This window comes from Cryptomeria japonica, chromosome 9 (assembly GCF_030272615.1).
Source record: "Cryptomeria japonica chromosome 9, Sugi_1.0, whole genome shotgun sequence".
Taxonomy (NCBI): domain Eukaryota; kingdom Viridiplantae; phylum Streptophyta; class Pinopsida; order Cupressales; family Cupressaceae; genus Cryptomeria; species Cryptomeria japonica.
Window position 1 is genome coordinate 725436483 of NC_081413.1, and position 20925 is coordinate 725457407.

Below are 20925 nucleotides of genomic sequence, written 5' to 3' on the forward strand. Positions count from 1 at the left end.
ATGGTGAAAACACTCAAACAACAGCAGATTTAGTTGTACAAAGTGGTTCGAGCAGGGCAGATTGCTCAACAAGGAAAGTGGTTTACCAGGGAGCAGCTTCAAGAACGTTTTCCTAATCTCATTCAGAGTGTTGATGCAATGGGGCCCATTGCTTTCCAAGGGGAAGTAATGATCAGAATAAAAATTGAAATAGTTGAAAAACTATTTTCATATTTTTTTTGTAGTTTTTCTATGTTAGTAAATGGCATTTTTGAAGGCCTTAAGGCTATTTTTAGCCCTTGAATGCTCTTTCAAATCTTCACCTACAACTCTTGTAGACCTAACGAGTTAAACGGCTCGTAATTTCAAGTCCTGTGCAAAAAGTTATGCCTAGTTAAAGTTAGGACAAATTTTATATAATTTTTTGAAAAATTACATAGTTTTAGATTTTATTATGTAAATAAATCTGATATGACTGTTGGCTTTTCGATTCTCAAGGAGTTGTTGGTGACCCTTGGAATCCCTTGGACTACTAGGGGAAAGGACCTAGTAGTTGTGCACCCTAACTTTGCGCTTCTAAAAATCCTACTTGGAAATTTCAAATCACTCTGATTTTTTTACAGCAGCTTACTTGGCAAGTCCCCTACTTATAACTAAGGTTTCAGGGCCACATCATCAAATATGATGCCACATCAGCATGCTTTTTGCCAAGGTGTCCAAAATAAAAAAAAGTGAGACCAATCGGCGTGCAAAAGAGACCCCAATAGTTGTGCAGCTGATATGGCCTCACCTGAACGGTTACTTTTTACAATATTAGTACATTTCTTAACAAGTATTGGTACATTTCCTAACAACTGTTGGTACATTTCCTAACAAAAATTGATATTTTTTGTTTCAAACAATAGGTTTTATTTGTTCAATTTTTGGAACAAAAAGTATCAACAACCCTCACAACAATTGGTACATGCTCAACTACTCGGTCATTTCCCCTATATGTTGGATTTTCGAATTGAATACAATACTTTTTGGCTTGCTTCAATTCTATGCTTTCGTGTTCTTGTAAACAAAATTTACAATACCGCAGGTTCTCACTCAGGTGTTGTCATCTTAATCCATAATTCAGATCACCGGAAGTTCTCACTCAGGTGTTGTCATCTAAATCCATAATTCAGATCAGTTAATGTTTGAGAGTCTTTCCTGGAAAAAGCGGCATTTCCTTTGCCGAAACCCCTTTCGTCCCGGATGTGCGGATCTTGGTGTGAATTTCATCGTTCGACCAAGGCAGATTGCACTCTACCGGGTCATGGTGTACCTGCAGAGTGCCCTGTTTTCACAGGAATGAAAGGCCCACTACAAATCAAATTTCAGATTCATTATACGCACCATCTTCCAATAAAATAGAAAAAACAAGATTCAAACTCCACCTTTCATGGAAATAGTGAACAAAGGAAAAGCTAAACAAGTGCAATCAATACAAGTTTGATAGCCTCTAAGGCATAGATCAAAACTAAAAACAGAAAACAAGATTCAATGCACGCTACATACCATAAGCATCGAATGTCTTGCAATATGCACAATGATCTTTCTGCTTCCAATATTTGCTTCATCTCATCTAACAGATTTGATATTTGGGATCAATTTTTCTCAGGTGAAAAGTCTCCCTCGACCGGACAGATGCATCGCATCCCTCTGTATTACAATGCGCAGATTAATTCACAGGAAAATCTAAAAGTCCACCTAAGCTGAAATAAGAAAAGGGCTCAAGTTCTGTTATTATTACCTCAACAAAACAGTCGTGGAAGGCCAACGGATTTCCTAGATAGCCTTGATAAACACCTTCTGCACAGAACACGCACACGCACACCAACGAACAAATTCATTCTCCTGCATTCAGAGCGAAAACAGAGCAACCCATTAGACAAATATTAATCAATAAATAGCACAGAGCGGTGAGTGAATCGAACTCCTTACCTTGAGTTCAGATGCCTCTCGATGCTGGGCTTGGCTCTCCCACTTTGAAGTCTTTCCTGGAAAAAGCGGAACTGGGCTGACCATTTCCTTTGCTGAAAACCCTTTCGTCCTAACTGTGCAGATCTTGGTGTGAATTTCATCATTTGGCCAACGCAGATTGCTCTCTGCCAGGTTGCTATACCTACAGATTGCCCTGTTTTCAGAGGATGAAAGGCCCAATACAAATCAAATTTCCAAGAAATAGAAAAACCAAGATTCAAACACCATCTTCTTTGGAAATAGTGACCAATGGAAAGCCTAGACAAATGCAATCAATACATGTTTGACTCAGCTTCATTATACACCATCTTCCAACAAAATAGAAAAACCAAGATTCAAAGACCAATGGAAAGCCTAGATAAATGCAATCAATACATGTTTGACAGGCTCTCAGGCGAAGATCAAAAACTAAAAACAGAAAACAAGATTCAATGCATGCTACATTATAAACAGAAAAACAAGATTCAATGGTTACACTACAAACAGAAAAGCCTCATACCATAATATTGCGTTCTAAAAACAGAAAACAAAATTCAATGCATGCTACATACCATAACCACGGAATGTCTTGCACTAAGAACAATGATGTTTCAGGACAGACTGCTTCCAATCTTTGCTTCATCTCATCAATTACGTTGTATCCCCTAAGAGATTTGATATTCGGGATTGATATTTCTCAGGTTATAAACAAACCTTGACCGGACAGATGCATCACATCTCTGTGTATTACAATGCCCAAGATTAATTCACAAAAAAATCTGAAAGTCCAGCTAGGTTGAACTAAGAAAAGGGCTTCAGTTGTGTTATTATTACCTCAACAAAACAGTCGTGGAAGGCCAATCGGATTTTCTGGACAGCTCGTTACTTGTAGCCTTTGGAGGTGCTTCTCCTGCATCACCCATTAGACAAATATTAGTCAATAATTAGCACAGAGCGGTGGGTGTATCGAACTCCTTACCTTGAGGAACGAGAGGTTACAAAAAGCTGCAAATAATGGAAGCTAATTTGAGGTGGAAGGCTACTTATACTTCTTGTCCGCCCGTACATAAGCTGAAAAAATTAGTTTCTCTTGAATTGTACTTCACAAATTGCTACTTCAACCTTTCTAGCATCTTGGCCTAGACTTTCACAATAAATTCAATTGGGAAAAATGCAGGGCAAAAAGGATCTAAGGGGATGGAAAGCCTTATACTCACTCCAAAATAGATGTAGAAGAGCTAAACTATGAGATTGGAAAACTAAGAAAACTATTTTTAGGCTTCTTGTGGTTCCAATGGTATTATACGGATGTGAGGTATGTGGCATCAACATTTCAACAAGGAAATGGAGACAAATAGATAGATTACAAAAACATTTAATTACAACTAGCCTCGGGATTAAATCATCTATTCCATATGAGATTGTCCTAGTAGAGGTAGGGGCTTTCCCTATTGAGGCATCATCTATGTTTTGGTTGCTAAGTTACTTAAGGAGGTTAGAAAACATGGAGATACATTGTTGGCCAAAAATGGTAGTGGGAGAGAAGATAGATAGAAGGAAGAGCACATGGATGAAACGAAACATTAAATAGATGTATAAAAGGAATATTAACCTAAAAGATTGTCCAAATAACAATGGAGAAATAAAGAAATATGTGCAACACAAATTCAAAGAAAACATGTGGGCAGGTCAATTAGGGAGGAAAAAGGAATACCATATCAAACATTTCAATCTCACACATGACCATACGCAAAAAAAACTACATAGGAATGGACATAAAATGGAAGACAAAAATGTTAATTGCTCAAATAAGGACCAACTCACATCAACTCAGATGTGAAACAGGGAGATGGATGATACCAAAAAAGGAATGGGAAGATAGAAGATGTAGATATTGCACTCAAGGAATGGGAAGATAGAAGATGTAGATATTGCACTCAAGGGCTGGTGGAGACTGAATGATATTACATCATGGAGTTCCCAACCTACAATGACATCCAAATCAACTATGTTGAGACACTAAATATAAACACCTTGAGCAACCTATTTAGCAAAGAAAATATAACAAGAGTTGCAGATTTCCTGATCAAGATACACATCAGAAGATCCAAGATGCACAATGAGAAGGAGGTTTAACAGTCACAGTTTTTTATTTGAGTTTGTTTGGGCAAGTCGCATGCCTCTTTTGCTAGCTACATGTGGGTCCCATAGGTTGTTTGGCCTTGTCGACGTTTTAAAAAACACATTCACTCAGTGATTGCCTCCAAATAATATTTTACCTTGAAAATATAACTATTTCATTCTCTTTAAATCTTCCAAATAACCATTGGGCTCATGATCCATGATACAAAACACAAGGAGTCATAGTATAGATGTGGCCAACCAGAGAAAAAATCCATTAAAACCTTTATAAGAGACCCTTTCCAATCCAATCTATCACATAACCAATTCCAACATTCATATGCAAAGGAGCACTCCACGAATAAATGCTCTATATTCTCCTCTTCTTTTAGGCACAATGAACATCTAGAAGGGTTGAGAATACTAACTGAGTGTAACCTTTCTTTGGTCAAAATTTAGTTGTACAAGGAAGTGCATGCAAAGGAACCATCCTTTAGAAATAAAATCTCCCCCAACAAAATTTTCATGGCTAGGAAGAGGAGGACTACATCAAATATTGAATACAAGATCCTAGTTTTAATTAAGTGTTTCTTGAAATTATCTACACAAAGAATGATTTCTTCCCCATTAAGAGAATACAATATTCTTCTTTCTTCAAGATCCTTCTCATAAACCTCAAGAATTGACATGTTTTTTAAGGTCCTTCCACACCCACTCTAACCCAAATATATCTACATATTCTACAACTTTGTTGCCCCACACATCAACCATGCTTTCTCTATAGCCTTCTAAATCTAGAATACTAGTAAAAGGAACATGACCATTCTAGGAATCTTCTTATACGATCCTTATAACTCGAGTCGAGTGCCAAGATATGATATGCTTGAATTTCATTAAGAACTTCCAAATGTGACATCCCAATTGGAGATTAGCAATGGTTAGAATTTTTCCTAGGTCATTAATTTTGTTGGAGTATCTTACACCATAATGTGGATAGGTTCTTGAATATTTTCCATATCAAATTCATGCCAAGTTCCAGATTGTGTTGTGTTGTCAAACAAATAACCCTTCTACCATCTATTTTGTTCTTCCTTGCCATGTTCCAATTCTTTAATGAGATTCTTTTAATTTCATCCAGACCCTCCAACAAAAAATGCTTTTGGATCCCATTGATGTTGTTAGAATACTTTTCATTAAGTGTATATAATAAATCAATAGATTAGGAACATCTAAAGCATATCCTCAATCAACAATATCATACTAGTCATAGTTAGCCATCACCCTTTCCATGATTCTAATTTATTCCTACATGCTCCAATAGTTTTATCTCACAAACTAGATCATATAGCTACTCTTAACGAAGGTACACCCAAATATTTACTCAAGATGCAAGCAACATTAAATTTTAAAAAATATAGAAATTCTCCTTAGGGTGGCTCTCTTCACGTGAGAGAAAAAGATCCCTGACTTCTCCTTATTAACTAACCCAAAGAGGAAATGTAGCAATCTCAGAAGTCTTTGATGAAAACTACTTCCTCTTAGTGAGATTCTCTATAAAGAATGGTGTCATTGACAAACCGCTAATGATTGAGGGGCTCCAAGCCTTGAGCAACATGAACCACAATGTACAACTATAAAAGGGGATAGCGGGTCACTCTGCTCAATGCCTTGAGCACTACTTAAAAACCTACAAGGATTGCCATTATATATAATAGAGAGCTTGAGAGTTGAAATGCAACCAAATATCCATTTGAGCCAATTATTCCCCCAAAACTTACATTAAAAAAGCCAACTCACTCTATCATAGGCTTTGTTGATGTCCAACTTAATCAACATAGCTTTTTACTTTGAGTTGAGAATTAAATGAATTGCTTCATGGGCCACAATGATCCTATCTAAAATGTTTCAAACAAGAGCAAAACCACTTTTCTCAAAGGATATTAGAGAGGAAGAAATTATTTTAGTCTATTTGTCACAACTTTCAAACTTATCTTATATTGGTGTTGCAAAATAAAGGGGGATTAAAATTTATAGAAGGAATGACACCCCATATTCTTTAGGATGAACATAATATCGGTATTGTTCAGGCCTTTTAGAATCTTCTAGGATTTCCTTAAGTCCCCTGCAACCTCCCATACTTATTTGACTACAATTCCCCAATGCCTCTAATAGAAACAAACAAGGATTTTGTTGTTCTAGTAACCTTATCAAGATGCAATTGAAAGGTTGCACATTGACATTTAAAAAAAAAAATTCTTCCATGATAGTGAATGCGATATTTTGTAATAGACTATTCATGTCCCATGAATATAAATCCCTTTCCCGCAAAAGAAAGTTAATAAGAAGGAGATGATTTTGAATATCCTTTTCCTTCAAAAAGAATTGACCATCCACATCTAGGATTCTTCCAAGTTTATTTTGGCTCATGTTTATTTTAGTGGCATAATTGTTGCCCATGTTTTGGTCGTAGCCTAAGTCCTTATTTTGTTCGCCTCAATTGTTAACCTGCAAGCTTTATTTATCACATGGTTGGCCTTTTATGACATCCCCCAAAACCAAACCTTTTTTTTCTTTAGTTCTTATTTTTCCCAATTGACCGATCATCCATGTAAAGGTTAAGTCTTGGTTTCATCAAAGTTATCTCTAAGAGGCCCCACCCCCTTTGTGATATCAACATATCACTCTTTATCAAAACACGGACCCTCACTATATAGTCCCCAATATTTTTCATTCCCCAATTGTCTGATATGTTGATAAGAGTAAGTCTAGCTCATTAATAAGGGGCCTCCACTCGTTTTAAGTATCATTCGACCGCACTTAAAAGGAACTTTGCACGCACTTGAATTCTTCCTTAGTTCCTTCCTAGGTTGATGGCTCGATGATGAACAATTCAATTTATAAAACACCTTTTGGGCCATGACACCAGCAAGTACTACGTATTAAAGGGCATTTAATGCAAAATCAAATCATAAGAAGGGAAAAATGCAAATGCCTTTTTCGAGGAGCAATGCCAATATCTGATGGCAAGTAGGATAATATGGTAAGTTGTTGGAATTAATTGAGTTTATTTCTCAAGGAACATAAAGAACTACCACCTTTCATGTGAACTCCATTTTACATCTTGGGTGGTGGAAGAAGAAGTCGTTGAAGATAAATGTGGATTTTGAGTGCGCTTTTGCAGGACGATTCAACTTGAGTAAGAGTTTTTCTCCTCTCATTCCATGTTTTTTCGGTCAAAAAAATTGGGTTTTACGAAAGGATTTCAAGGAAAAAGCCTTTCAATAATGTATATGGATTCTTTCCCTTGCTACACCCTGCTTTTCCCACCATCCACTTTGTTTCCTATAATATTTGCAGAAACCCTAGTTCTCTTTCGGATACATGCAATGAAAACCAAAGCATCCCCTTGTATAGAGAGTGAATTGGAGAATGTGAGACATACATATATAGGAAACACTAGCCTAAGGGAGGTTTTGAAAAGGTTGCAAAGACTAGACCCTTCCCTTGTTGCACAAAAAGCAATTGATTGTGGATTATTATGAGTAGGAGGATACCCACTTGCCATTGCATGTCCAGAATTGGTCATGACATGCATTCAAAACTATCATGTCGACTCTTGTGATGATAGAGGGTCAAACTACGACGTAATAGCAAAGATAGATTCTAAGACGATGGCTATTGTGTTACAAATTCCAAACCGAGAGCAGATTGTGCACCTATCAATGCAATATGGATGGGAAAATTTTCAAAACCATGAGGATTGGTGTCTCACCCAGTTATCCCAAATGTGGTTGGAAGTCAAAAATTCCCTCATGAATTAAAACAAAGCTTTTCAAAAGCGATATTGTTGATGTGATTGTGTTATTACGCCAAGTGACTGGGAGGCCCAACACAAAATATTTTAAAGAATGGATGTGTAGGTTCTTATTGGAAATTTGTTCTTGAGGATGAATTTGTAGATTGGGTGACATTAATAAGTGATCTCCTACATGAACATTTGATTAGCTACCCAAAAATATGAGAATCCCATTTCTACTATATGTTGTTCTATATACTCGTTGGTAGTGAGTTGACTTGGCTAGGCCTAACTGTGGATGACTCACTAGCGGAGGGTAGACCTATCTATGATTTTTTTAACCAATTATGGGAGGATATGGGCATGAAGGAGTTTTCCCATGTTTATGATGCATTTTTCATGACTTTAATGCAGAGAACTGAAGGGTCTCTTGAGAAAAGAATTTTTGTAGAAGTTCTTGTCTTGGTAATGCATTTACATTCAATTTCACTCCTTCACCTATCTAAGGATAGGAAAGTATGAAATTGCTCCTTTGAAGCTACCCATGTATGCTTCAAATTATCTCATCTCTCTAGAGTTGTGTTGCCAGCTGATGTTTGTGAATATCAAATATTCAAACTTGAAGATGAAAGAGTACTCTTTTCCTTTATCTTTGTCTTACTTTTCTTGCAAAAATAATGAAGTCGCAAAGAGTGCAAACAATTTTGTAGTTGAGTATAGTTTTCGTTACTTACCCTTGAGGAGAAATTTTGATAGTAAAGGATATGCTTAGAGAAATCTTTACTGCTCAAATTCATACCTCCACATACCTTAGTTGGAAGATTTCTGGGAGGACTGGCGTAATGACAGAGAAGTCCAGAGAAAATATTTCATTGAAGATTGACAATGGATCAAATTATTGCTTTCAATGTTCCCCTCCCACTCTTAGATGACAAAGTCGAAGATGGATCAAACTTAATTAATGAGTCCTACTATAATGCAGGTGCAATTACTCTCCCCTTAATTCAATGGCCTCAAGATGAAGTGACAAATATCAACATCCATAACTCTAATGTTTTGAAGAGAACTCGACAACGGTTAGAAAATAAGGTGAAGTCTCATGTCAGCTATCCTTCACAAAAAAACACTCCATCTGTAGACAAGAGATCCTCTCAAATCTCTCAGCTACCAAGACCACAACCGAAGTCAGAGTGACTTCATACAAGTCCAGCTCCCAGTCCGGAGGAGATGAAGAACCCTCGGAAGATTAGGATAAATTTGAAATCAATTTGTGAAGAAAGAATCACTAGCCCGCCAAAGAAAAGAGAGATCGAAGGTCATCTACACCAACATGACTGTCGGTACAAAAGGTAAGTCCCCCCATTGTCATTGTTGATGATGATTCACATAATTTTTATCATAAAGATGGAGACTCTTCTTTAGGATTTCCTTTAGGAAAACCCTAACACCAGGGCATCTTATATCTTTGGCTCCCCCAACTATTTCCGAACAAGTCTCCCCTATTGTGGTTAGTACCTCTACCACTGTTACCTCTTCCTCCTGGTTAAAGAAATTTTTAGAGAAGAAGAAGAAATACACCTTGATAGTATAATTGCATTTAGATACCATCATTTAATTGTTAGGGGGTACACCCAAACCCAGAAGTGCTATGAGGATGTCTTGTATGGTCATTGATTCTAGTACAAGACACGAAGTTATAAAAATTGTTGACCTCGTGGTGGATAAAGAGGGGAATGAACTCATAGAAGCCGATTATTGGCTAAGCAGGATCAACATCGGTCCTTATAACATAGAAGATGATATTTACCATGCTAAATTTTCTATGAGTAACTTGTCACAAAGGGTAAAGAAGGAAGAATAAAAAAATTGTGAGTTGACTTAGCATTTTATTTCCCTCATTTCTTTTATCCAATCTCTTCTATCAATTGGCAAACAACCCGATGAAGGCACTTCGAATGCACCTATGCTATGAGGTATCAATGTTGACCAATTGGAATAGGTTAAGAGATGTTGGGTGAAAACAACAACTATAGAAGAGTGGGTAAATAAAGGCAGAACTGAGTGCTTCATATTTATTGATGAAGGTCTACAAGATTATGCCACCCTTGCAAACTAAATAAGCACTCTCTACACCTTCCTGAAGGACCTTATAAAGGAAATGGGAGGACTAAAGCTCACCTCCCATCAATTAGAAGAAAGTTCCAAAATGCACCTCTCCCTATTGATAAAGGAAAGAATTACTAAGGATCTCATAGGAAAAGAAGGCAACCAATTGGAGGGAGATGGTAGAGTGGAGATTGTTTGTACTAAATGAACTACTTACAGGGATAATAGAAACCATTACCCGATATTTGTCTACCATTACGACCCTTCACACAGATTTCAACACTGTGGGCCTTAATATTTTCAAATAAGGTGGGTGGGAGTTGTTAACAACAAGTGTGGTTCGTGGAGACTTGATGAAGAAGATAGAAGATGGTTTTTTGTTGGAAAAGGTAGGAATGCAGTTGCTAGAAAATATAAGACAACCTGACCCTTGTTTCTAGGATGAGAAAAAATATCAGTGAATTACCACAACAAATAGCATACGCTAACTAGGAAATCTATAAGCAGAAGCTCCAAGCTGACATAACTGGCTATCCTAATTAGAGTGATATGTCTTGATGATTCAGGTGTATGTAGATGACACGAAGAAGATGAAGATACTGACAGAATTGGCCAATCAGGTGCAAGTTCCAAATGATGATGAATTGGCGTCAGATAATGATGTGGAGATGATTAGCAAATTAGAGGGTGGTGATGTGTCCTAATGTGATTGGTTCTATTTTCATGTTTCATTTTCTCTTGCTAAAAAACTATTGGCTCTAGAAGTTTGTTTAATTATTTTTATTTTAAGGACTTGTGTTATTAACCGACTGGCTTCAAGAAGTCATTATCATTTAAAAACTAAAATGCATTGGTTAGCTATTTATGTTTTTAAAGCTAATTTGAATGGATCTTTTTCTCTTGGATGCAAACTTTGTGTTGTTTTGCGAAGAAAAGACATTGATTTTACATGTTTTAATTGGTTGCTTTTAATATTTTGAAATAGAAATCTCTGAAGTAGTATTCTGAAAATTATAGACTTTGTGCTATGATGGATGGATATTCATTCTTCGTATGTTGAATGCATCTCTATTTTAGTTTTTTGTGGTGAAAAATTAAAGTGGTTGGTTTATCTTTACTTGCTCCAATGTCAAGAAATGTTTATCTTTGTATAGATATTGAATGACAATGATATTTCAATTTTCAAGTTTCTATTCCCACTCTTCTGACCCCCATCATACTTTGATATGAGAGTGAGAATCAACTAGAATATTCTTTGTTCAATTTTCCTTTCAGAATTAGTTTAGTTTTTATACCTTTTAAAACTTTCTAGTCAAAATATATACCTTTCATTGCTTTCTGGTTAAAAGCATCCATAGTTTTTCATTCATTGCAAATATTTAGAACGTAGTTGCACCTTGTAAAAGAAGCAGGGAGTGGGTTTAGAATGACATACCCATTCGGTGGCAAAATACAAAGCTAGGTGACAAAATCTGTACACAAACAAATTTTTGGTGACTATGCCGGGGAATCGAAGTAATTGAAGATTAAAATGTTTTACAGATGCAATCAAGAAGGATTTTAGCCTAACAATGGTCTTTCCCCATGAGAATATATTCCCTATTTTGCAACCAAATTTAGGCTAGCAAAATGATCAGGAAGACACCATATCTAGCTTAAATACAACAACCTGGAGGTGCAAGAAAAGTGTGACTAAATATAGGGGAGTACAACATGCATTGGAAGAAGAGGAAGAAATAGCCCAAAATATTGAGATAGTCCTCGAAAGAGTAGTTGAACCCTTTCCTCAAGTATTTATTGAAAGAAGAGAACCTCCAAATCTGCCTCTTAATAGGCCTTTAATTCCTAACCGATCAAGAAACCAATTAAATCCTCCACTTATTAATTAAGTGTGAGGTTGGCGACTTTAAAGTTCTTGTCTTCCTAGTCTGAAACTAGCTACTAAGAGGTATACTAGGAGTGATAGAAAGAAAGGAATTCTTGCTCCCAACTTTAATATACGTGAATCTACCAAGTTCTTTATCTTTATCCCTACTTGAAAGAAGAAAGTTAAGTCATTAATCAAGGTACCTTCTTCACCTTCTACTCCTAAAGTAGTTACTCCTAGTCCTTTTTGTCAAGCACTTTTCCTCGCAGGAATAACTCCCACTCCCAAAGTTCAACATCTGACTCCCATCCTAGTCAGAATGGCTCAAAATGTACCTTGGGGAGCTACCATCGGCCCTCTAAGCTTAATAACCCCATTGAACTAGTTACCAAAAGGGATTGGGAAGATTATCCCTAAATTTAGAGGGAATGGAAAGGTTACCACAAAGGTGCACATTAATGCCTTCTTTGCGGCTTGTTCAATATTGGTTGTTCAACATGAAGATGTCTCTATAAGGCTTTTTGTTGAATCTTTAGCTGGTGAAGCAGCGCAATGGTTCTATCATTTACCAAATAGGTCAATTCATAATTTTGTAGAGATAAGAACCATATTTGAAAATAGATTTAAGACTATCGAAAATGAGCATAATTTAATATCCCAATTGTCCTCAATGAAAAAGGAAATTCATGAATCCATGTGGGACTTTGTGGTCAAATTTAATAAGATGACCAACAAAATTTCAGCTACCTTGAGACATGTAGATGCACTGTTGAAGAGTTTCTTCATTAATACCCTACCCCTAGATGTCAGTTTTATAATGAAGAGAGAAGGACCAGTAACCTATCCATAGCTCAAACATTGGCTACTTCAATTGAGGATGACTTGATAACAATGGGTAAATGGAAGAAAAAATTGCAAATGAGCAAACAATTGGCAACCAGTTCTATTGATCCAGTAATTCAAAGGTTGGCAAATGATGTCCTTGCTCTAAAAGGATAGATGCCCAGAGGCTCTCAACAACCCCTCTACCAAGACATCCCAACAAAGGATTTCAATTAGTTTGGGACTTATCCAAAACCCTTGGCAATAGATGTGAAAGGAAACTTGCGGCCAACTTTATGACAATTTCCACATAACCCAATTTAGATCTCAACAAAATAAACTCATGGAATCCACATGCAAAGAATAGACAACGTACCCATGAAAATGTGACACAAGATATACCCTGGGAAAACCCTCATGAGGGAAAAACCTAGCCTCCAAAAGCATCATCCACCATGTATTATCAGCAATGCGCCCATTATAATACAACTATGGAAAGCTTATGAAACCCAGCCATAACAAACCATCAACAAGCACTCTATGTGACCAAGCATAAATCCACACATCCCATGCCATGCTTCATTCACAAATTCTAACTTGGCTAACTGACCAAGCCAAACAACTACCCTTATGTTTTCTTTTATAAACATAAGCTCCCACAAAACCACTAAGTGGGATTACATCAAAACCATGTGTTACAAAACCATGTGACAATCAAATATAATATTTTTCCTGTCTACCCTTGACCCACATTTAATATTGGGTACTTCATCATAATTACATTCCCCAATATTAAATAAATACAATATAATAATACCAATGTGTCAATACAACTCATCAAGTGGTTACAGGAATATTCCAAGGGAATCTCTACGTGTTGTACGTCCATCTAGGTACTCCTAGGTGCAACAATACAATATGATATTACAATAAAATTCCATTTCCACCTCACATAATAATAAAATAATACAACAATAAAACATTATTATGAAAAGTGTACAACACAATATTCCCAACAAGCTGGTCCCCCTCAAAGATTGGCCATCAAAGGTCCTCTCACAACAAATAAGGGAAACCACTTGGTATGCAATTTCCATCTTACCACAGACCATGATGGGAGTAATTGTCCAAAAATGGGTAGGGCCATGTAGATGCTCTCAACCAACAAACAAGAAGAGTGCCAGGTTGTTGAACCTTCTCAAATGGGAGATGTCAACATAAATTTCTTTGAATATGAACCCAACCCAAAAGGAATACAAGATATGTAAATCAAAATAGATGATGTCAATTGTGCAATATTCACTAGAAGACAATACGGACAGAGGAAAGAATAAGAAAGTAAAGGCCAAAATAAAGCTATCTCATCCAAACCCAAATTAATTCTCACGAGAGGTGCAACTTCCAATGCCAAAAAAATAGAATTCAAGGGCGATAAACAAAGTCCTTTGTGAGGTACCTTTGAATATTATCAATATTATCCCCAAGTTCATTTGATATTATTTAATCTTGTAAGAACACTAAAATCCAAATCTCTCAAGCTGAATATCTTAAGATGAACCTGTAGGTGTATGCGGGAAAAGTGGTTCGATGAAATCCAAAATGTGGAAATATTTCAAGGACTTGCCCACACACCCACGGGACTCTTGGTGCAAGTTATGGAGCCATGAGGAATGGCTCAACTTCCCAAGGAGTGTTCCATGGTTCTCTATCTCACAAGGTCCCTCAAGCCAATGGCTTTGCTCTCAAGTCACTAAGAAAAGTGACTTAGGGATGACGAATGCAAGAACAAGGGATGCTTTTGATCGAATTTAGTATGAATGCATCCTATTTATGCATGATTCTAGTAAATGAACTAAACTAGATGATAAGATGACAAGGTTAGTAAAAATACTATCCTAATATGATATACTAGCTACATGATTTAATCTAAGATGATAGCAATACTCTAAAATGCTATTAGATTAATTTCTATTACAAAGAAAGGCTAAATGCTTGTTAAAATTAAGTATAAGTATGATCCTAAAGACTTGGATCATAGAAATGGAGGAATCAGAGCTCTATTTATAGGAAAAATAGGGCAATGGATGGTCAGGATTGAAAGCTATCAATCCATGTTTGCAATTCTCACCAATGAAATGGTGACAATTGTCAACATAAGACTGCTTGAGAGGAGAGGTAAGAAGCATTAAATGCTTGAGAAGACATGAAGGTTACGTTAGAAGGTAAAGGTTAAGGTTAGGTTAAGGTTATCCATTGGATAAAGCTTTTACCCAAAGGATAAACTCTTGTGCAAAGGTTAAGGGGATAACCATGGTCAAAGCAATAAATGCTTGATGAGACCCTTGGGTTAGATGAAGGTTGAGTTAGGCAAAAAGTATCTAACCATGCCACTAAGGGTTAGTTAACCATTAATGGTTTGAAGACTTTGGGGACAAATTTGTAAGAGTCCTTCCAAATTTTGGGGTTTTCAACAAGTTAGCTTGTTGAAGGCATAAAGGCTTTAATGCCTTTGGAAGACTTTACTCCAAATTTGAGAAGTGACCTCCTCAAATTTAGGGAAAGGGGATAATTGATGGGTTTAGGTTAATTGATTAGGATTAGAGGTATTCTAGAAGAATTTAGGAAGAGGGTTAGGAGGCAAGTGGGAGATGTAGGAAAATGCAAGTGGGTGGGGGATAATAGGATTTAATTAAAATAAATTGCTTTATTTCAATTTGGTTGCAAGTTGGGGATTTAAATATATTAGATTTATTTAATTGGGGTGAACTATTTAATTAAATTTAAATTTAATTAAAAAGTAGAGAGAAGGGATTTAATTAAATAAAATGATTTATTCAATTAAATGATATAAAGGGCTTAAGTGAATTTAAATAAATAAATTGAATAATTTATTTAATTAAATAAAAGAATGTGGGTGATTTAATTAAATTAGATTTAACTAAATAGAGGAATGAGAATAAAATGAACATTAAATATTCATTTAGGAATATGGTCATTTTTATACATCTACATTTTGCCCCTTTTTGAAGTGGCGTGTGTGCACATGTTGATTCAAAGAAAAATGATGTGTCATCATGATTTGGTTATGATCAGTGTGATGTCGTGTCGAGATGTTCATGTCGTGCCCCAGATTTGGTAAATGATGCCCCAGTTTTGATAAATGATGTTGATAATGCCCCCTCGGGAGATGAATAAAAAATTTGAAACTTTGATTTGAGTTGATAAATTTGATTGCATTTTAAAATTTTGCCTATGTTGAATGCATTAATTTGATTCATCTCTTGATAATGATGTTTGTTAGGGTTAGAAGTGAGATCATGAGCAATGTACGTGCTCCACTACGTAACCCTAATTTCCATTTACCCTATAAAAAGGTAAAAAGTGATCTATTTTGTCTCATTTGTGCTTGTTGACTTTGGAGAAAGTGACACTTGGAGAAAAAGACAAAATGTCGATTCCCTTTGCTTCTCATTGATTCGAGCACGTTCGGAGGTATCGGAGCCCCGCCACGTATGGACCACCAGTAAGTCATCATTTTTGACCCCTTTTGGATTTTTGTTTTGTCGTTTTTAGTTAGGTTTTTTATTTTTTTGTCGCAGAAATTGACAGTTTAGCGCGTCTGGTCAAAACTGTAGCGCACACGAAACAAAACGTAGCGCGTAGCATCCTAGGAACTAGGGTAGCATCTGGGTATGTTAGGTTAGCGCAGAGGGGGGTTAGGATAGCACATAGACATAGTTTAGCACAGAGGGTGCACAGGGTAGTGCGTAGGGGGAAGCGACTATCGCATCGCTTAGACCTAGCGCTCAAGGTTAGCCGAGGGTCGCATGGGTAAATTAAGGTAGTGCGTAGGTGTGACCTAGCACATTGGGGTCGGTTTGTAGCGCAGGGCCAGATTAGGATAGCGCACAGGGGGTTTTAGCGCTTAGGTTGTTTTGGGTGGCACATCAATAGATCAGGGTAGCGTGTAGGTGCATTTTAGCGCTTAGGGTGCATTTGGTAGCACATGGAGATTGTTGGATAGTGCACATAGAGTAGTGTAGCGCGTGGATAAAAAATTTCAGCGCGTGGGCAGAAAAATTTGGGGAAAGTAGGATTTTGGTGAGGATTATGAGATGAAGAAAGATAGGTAGGTGTTTGCCAGTTTTGTTAGGATGGGTGTGATAGTTAGTCTACATGTTTGCTATCGTTGTTTTAATAATTTGTTCGATATGAGTTCCGATATGGTGTTTTTGATATGGATTTTGGAGATAACTTGATTTGATTTGCAATGTTTCAAGTTGATGTTGATATTGATATGATATGATGTGGATTTGATATGGATTTGTGATGTGATATGAACTTCATTTGATATGCATTGTTTCAAGTTGATATGAATGTGGGACTTGAGTTGTTTTACAAGTTGATATGATTGTGGAACTTGAGTTGTTTTACAAGTTGATATGATTGTGCAACTTGAGTTGTGTTACAAGCTGATATGAATGTGGAACTTGAGTTGTGTTACAAGTTGATATGAATGTGGAACTTGAGTTGCTTTACAAGTTGATATGATCTGATATGGATATGGATTTGATATGATGTGGAACTTTGATTAGATTTTCAATGTTTCAAGTTGATATGAATTTGATTTTGATATGAATTGATTTATTGAGGAAATAGATATTGGACATGTTTTGTTTGTGACAGGAGCAGCTTGGGGTTGTTCAGTCATGAGAGCGATTTTCGAGACCGTGGTCGTTGATACCACGATTGACACAGGCAGACAGGGATATTATTGAGAGATGTGGACTATCCTCTTTGTTAGAGATGCCCCGGTATATCACTAACCGGGGTTTATTGACAGCTTTGGCCGAGAGGTGGCATAGTGACACCAACACCTTCCATTTGGCAACAAGTGAGATCACAGTGACACTTGAGGATTGCTACTGAATTCTGTTGATTCCCGTGGTAGGTGCACTTTTACCCTATGAGCAGACTGAGGAGGGCGGGACAAAGGCACTTCACCGGATTCTACATGATGAGCATATTTGTGGGTATGAGATCCCATGGCAGGAGTTTATTGGTTTGGATTATGCTCCTCTACCATCAGTGTTGGCAGGATTCATAGGTGGCTTTTTATTTCCCGACCGTAGGTCGAAGGGACTGGAAGTAGGATGGGGGTTGGTTTTGGAGGACATGGTGACACAGGGTCACCGATTTGCATGGGGTTTGACTATGTTGGCCCACCTATACAGGGATCTTCATCAGGTGGTTTACTTGAGATACAACAGTCTATCAGCCGGGGTCACACTGCTATAGGTATGGGCGTGGGAGAATATTCCTGCTGCTAGGCCACTTGTGGATAAAGATAGGCCATCTGGATGTGCCTATGCATATGGATATAGAGGGATAGTTGTCTAGCGTAAGTTGGGCAAACTAGAGCATTGGAGGCGAGTGCTAGATGATAATGATACGGTCATCTAGAGACCGTATACGGATTGCGAGGTGTGGGCAGAGGATGGGATGGAGATACCATATGTCTACATGTCCTAATTTCTGATAGGGTGAACGTCCTTTGTTATTGAGAAATTCCTGCACAGTCGAGTGTTACGGAAGTATGGTCGACAATAGGGAATACCATAGGGAGCATGCTTGTATGATTGAAGGAGGCAGGATTTACCAGAGTGGGGACCCACTATTGATAGCACGATGACGGTTGAGGAGTTCTTTCACCTATCGGCTAGATATGGGACTATGCCTACGGATAGTGGATGCAGGGATGACCGATGAGTTCACAGCACTCTTTGCGGCTCATGTGGTGGCCAGGATATTGGATCTAGCAAAGATGAATCCCTCTTTTGATGATGAGGAGGATGAGAAGCTCAAGAGGTTAGGGAGATGGGAAGAGGAGGGATAGGATCTGGATGAGGGAGGTGGGGATGGTGGAGGTGATGACGGTGGAGATGGTGGAGGAGGTGGCCAAGGTCGGCGTGGGGATAGGGGGAGAGTTGATTGGGGGAGGAGAGGGGATTGAGGTGGAGTTGGTGGTGATAGAGGGATATGGGTGGAGAGAGTAGTGCAGCGGGCTGTGGAGGATAGAGGGAGAGGAGGTTTGGCTATTGGAGCTGGGGGTGAGGAGCGGGTAGGAGAGGTGATAGTAGCGGTGGGAGTGACAGATGAGTTTAGACGACCAGCCCAAAGGAGGAGGTCATATGTTTTACCCCCACCAGCATCGAGGACAGGGAGAGGGATGGGGGGTCCCACTACACAGGTACCCCTCCAGATTCAAATTCTGACTCACCGGGAGGACACTCAGATTAGGTCCTTATAGTTATCAGTGTAGCACCTGCAGACACAGCTATTGGCACATCAATGATAGATTACATAGATGACCACTGAGCGGGATATAGTTTTGGAACGGTTGGGTCAAGCCAAGGCTCGAGCAGAGACTTTTGACAGAGCAGTTGCGAGTGGCTTGATGAGAGACACCCTGAGGGAGTTGTCTTATATAGCCAAGGAAGCTAAGTAATATCCGAGGCATTATGAGGATGCGGTGCCCCGAGAGTGCAGAGTTCCTAGTTTCACAGCGATGAGATCTAGTTGATCTAGGCAGTCGGGGTTGAGGACAGAGAGTAGAGGTGTGATAGGGCCTACTCGTCAGGATCCACATGGGGATCCTGGTGCTGGGACATGTTCTGCGAGACCGTCACCCTCAGGAGATAGTCATACCTGAGAGACATTGTCTCCTTTTTATTTTGATTATTTTGTTGTACTATGGGACAGACATGACATATTTTGTACATTTGATCATTTTTGAGATATATATATATGACACCATTTTCCTTGATCCTCATGTGATGTGTTGTGGATGATGCTTTCTATATGATTTTGATGTTTCTATGATGATGATGCAATGCTTAGATGTATGTGATTTGATATGTGGTGAATATGATGTGTTAATGCATGATGTTGTGAGATGTATCTTGAAAATGAGATGTATGATATGATATGTTGTGAGATGTATCTTGAAAATGAGATGTATGATATGATATGTTGTGAGATGTATCTTGAAAAATGAGATGTATGATATGATATATTGTGAGATGTATTTTGAAAATGAGATGTATGATATGATATGCTGTGAGATGTATCTTGAAAATGAGATGTATGATATGATATGTTGTGAGATGTATCTTGAAAATGAGATGTATGATATAATATGTTGTGTGCAACTAATTGTAAAATGATATGTAACTAATTGTAAAATGATATGCAACTAATTGAGCATCCTCATTCTTTCGTTTGTCATTCCTGTATAGTCACATGTTTTTGTTTTCTTTGTAGTTATCATCATTGAGCATTGATTTGTTGGGATATGTTGAAAATTTATACAAGCATAATGGTATAATTGAACCATAATGACCTGAGAAAAATTTACATGATTTTTTATTTTGCAAGATGGCACAAGCGTCAAGGTATAATTGAACTAGGATGACCTGAGTGTGTCTTGCATATAAACAGACAAGATTAAACCATTTGTATGCGCAAAGTGGAACCATGTCTTCAGTGATATGCTTTGAATCACGTCTGGAGACAAGTATTTGTATAGTACAAGTGATCGCCTCGCAGATAGAAAACTAAAAAAATATTGGAGTCCCCATGACTTTCTCTAGCTTGATGCATCGTTGAGAAAATGTAGAGGATCCAATAGTTTCAAAAAGGTCAAGTGCAAAAATAGTCAAAACTTCATGCCAGATGCAAAACATTTGATACTTCAAAAAATCATCCATCATGTCTTGTGAATCCTTTTAAGTGATCAATGTTTGTTCTCGTGATTGTTGATTTGTTGTTGGACAGGATGCTCTGAGTTTGCTGCAAGTTTTGATTTAGGACGGAACTTTGATCAATGTTGCCCCTAGCTAATTTTACCTCCTGATGCAGATATGTACAGTGATTACCAAGCCATGGTAGATGATGAAATGGTATTTGGATTAACAAGGACAGTGACTACGCTAAGTATGTCCTAAATAATAGTATTTTGATACAGTATTGGGCGATGGCCAATAGTGCTTGATTATATATATAAAAGGCTCATGAGTAAAGATAGATAGAGGAGTTCTCCTCTCAAAATAGCGCTTGTCGCTAGGTTTTCACCAGTTGTTTTTATTGTACCTTTTTATTTGCTTTTTGCTTTTTCTTGATTTTTTTGATATTTTTGACTTTTTCGTGCATTAGACTGCTCAAGTATAGTATTTCTTCAAATGGA

General features: G+C 37.5%; 1 long non-coding RNA gene across 1 annotated transcript; it reads right to left on the reverse strand.

Moving 5' to 3' along the window:
- Positions 1-548: 548 nt before the first annotated feature.
- Positions 549-2928, reverse strand: LOC131067401 (uncharacterized). Its single transcript, XR_009111805.2, has 6 exons — positions 2803-2928; positions 2541-2708; positions 1951-2143; positions 1760-1863; positions 1525-1668; positions 549-1303 (listed from the first exon to the last, which is right to left on the reverse strand). It is a non-coding gene; the product is annotated as an uncharacterized LOC131067401 (long non-coding RNA).
- Between the last annotated feature and the right edge of the window lie 17997 nt (positions 2929-20925).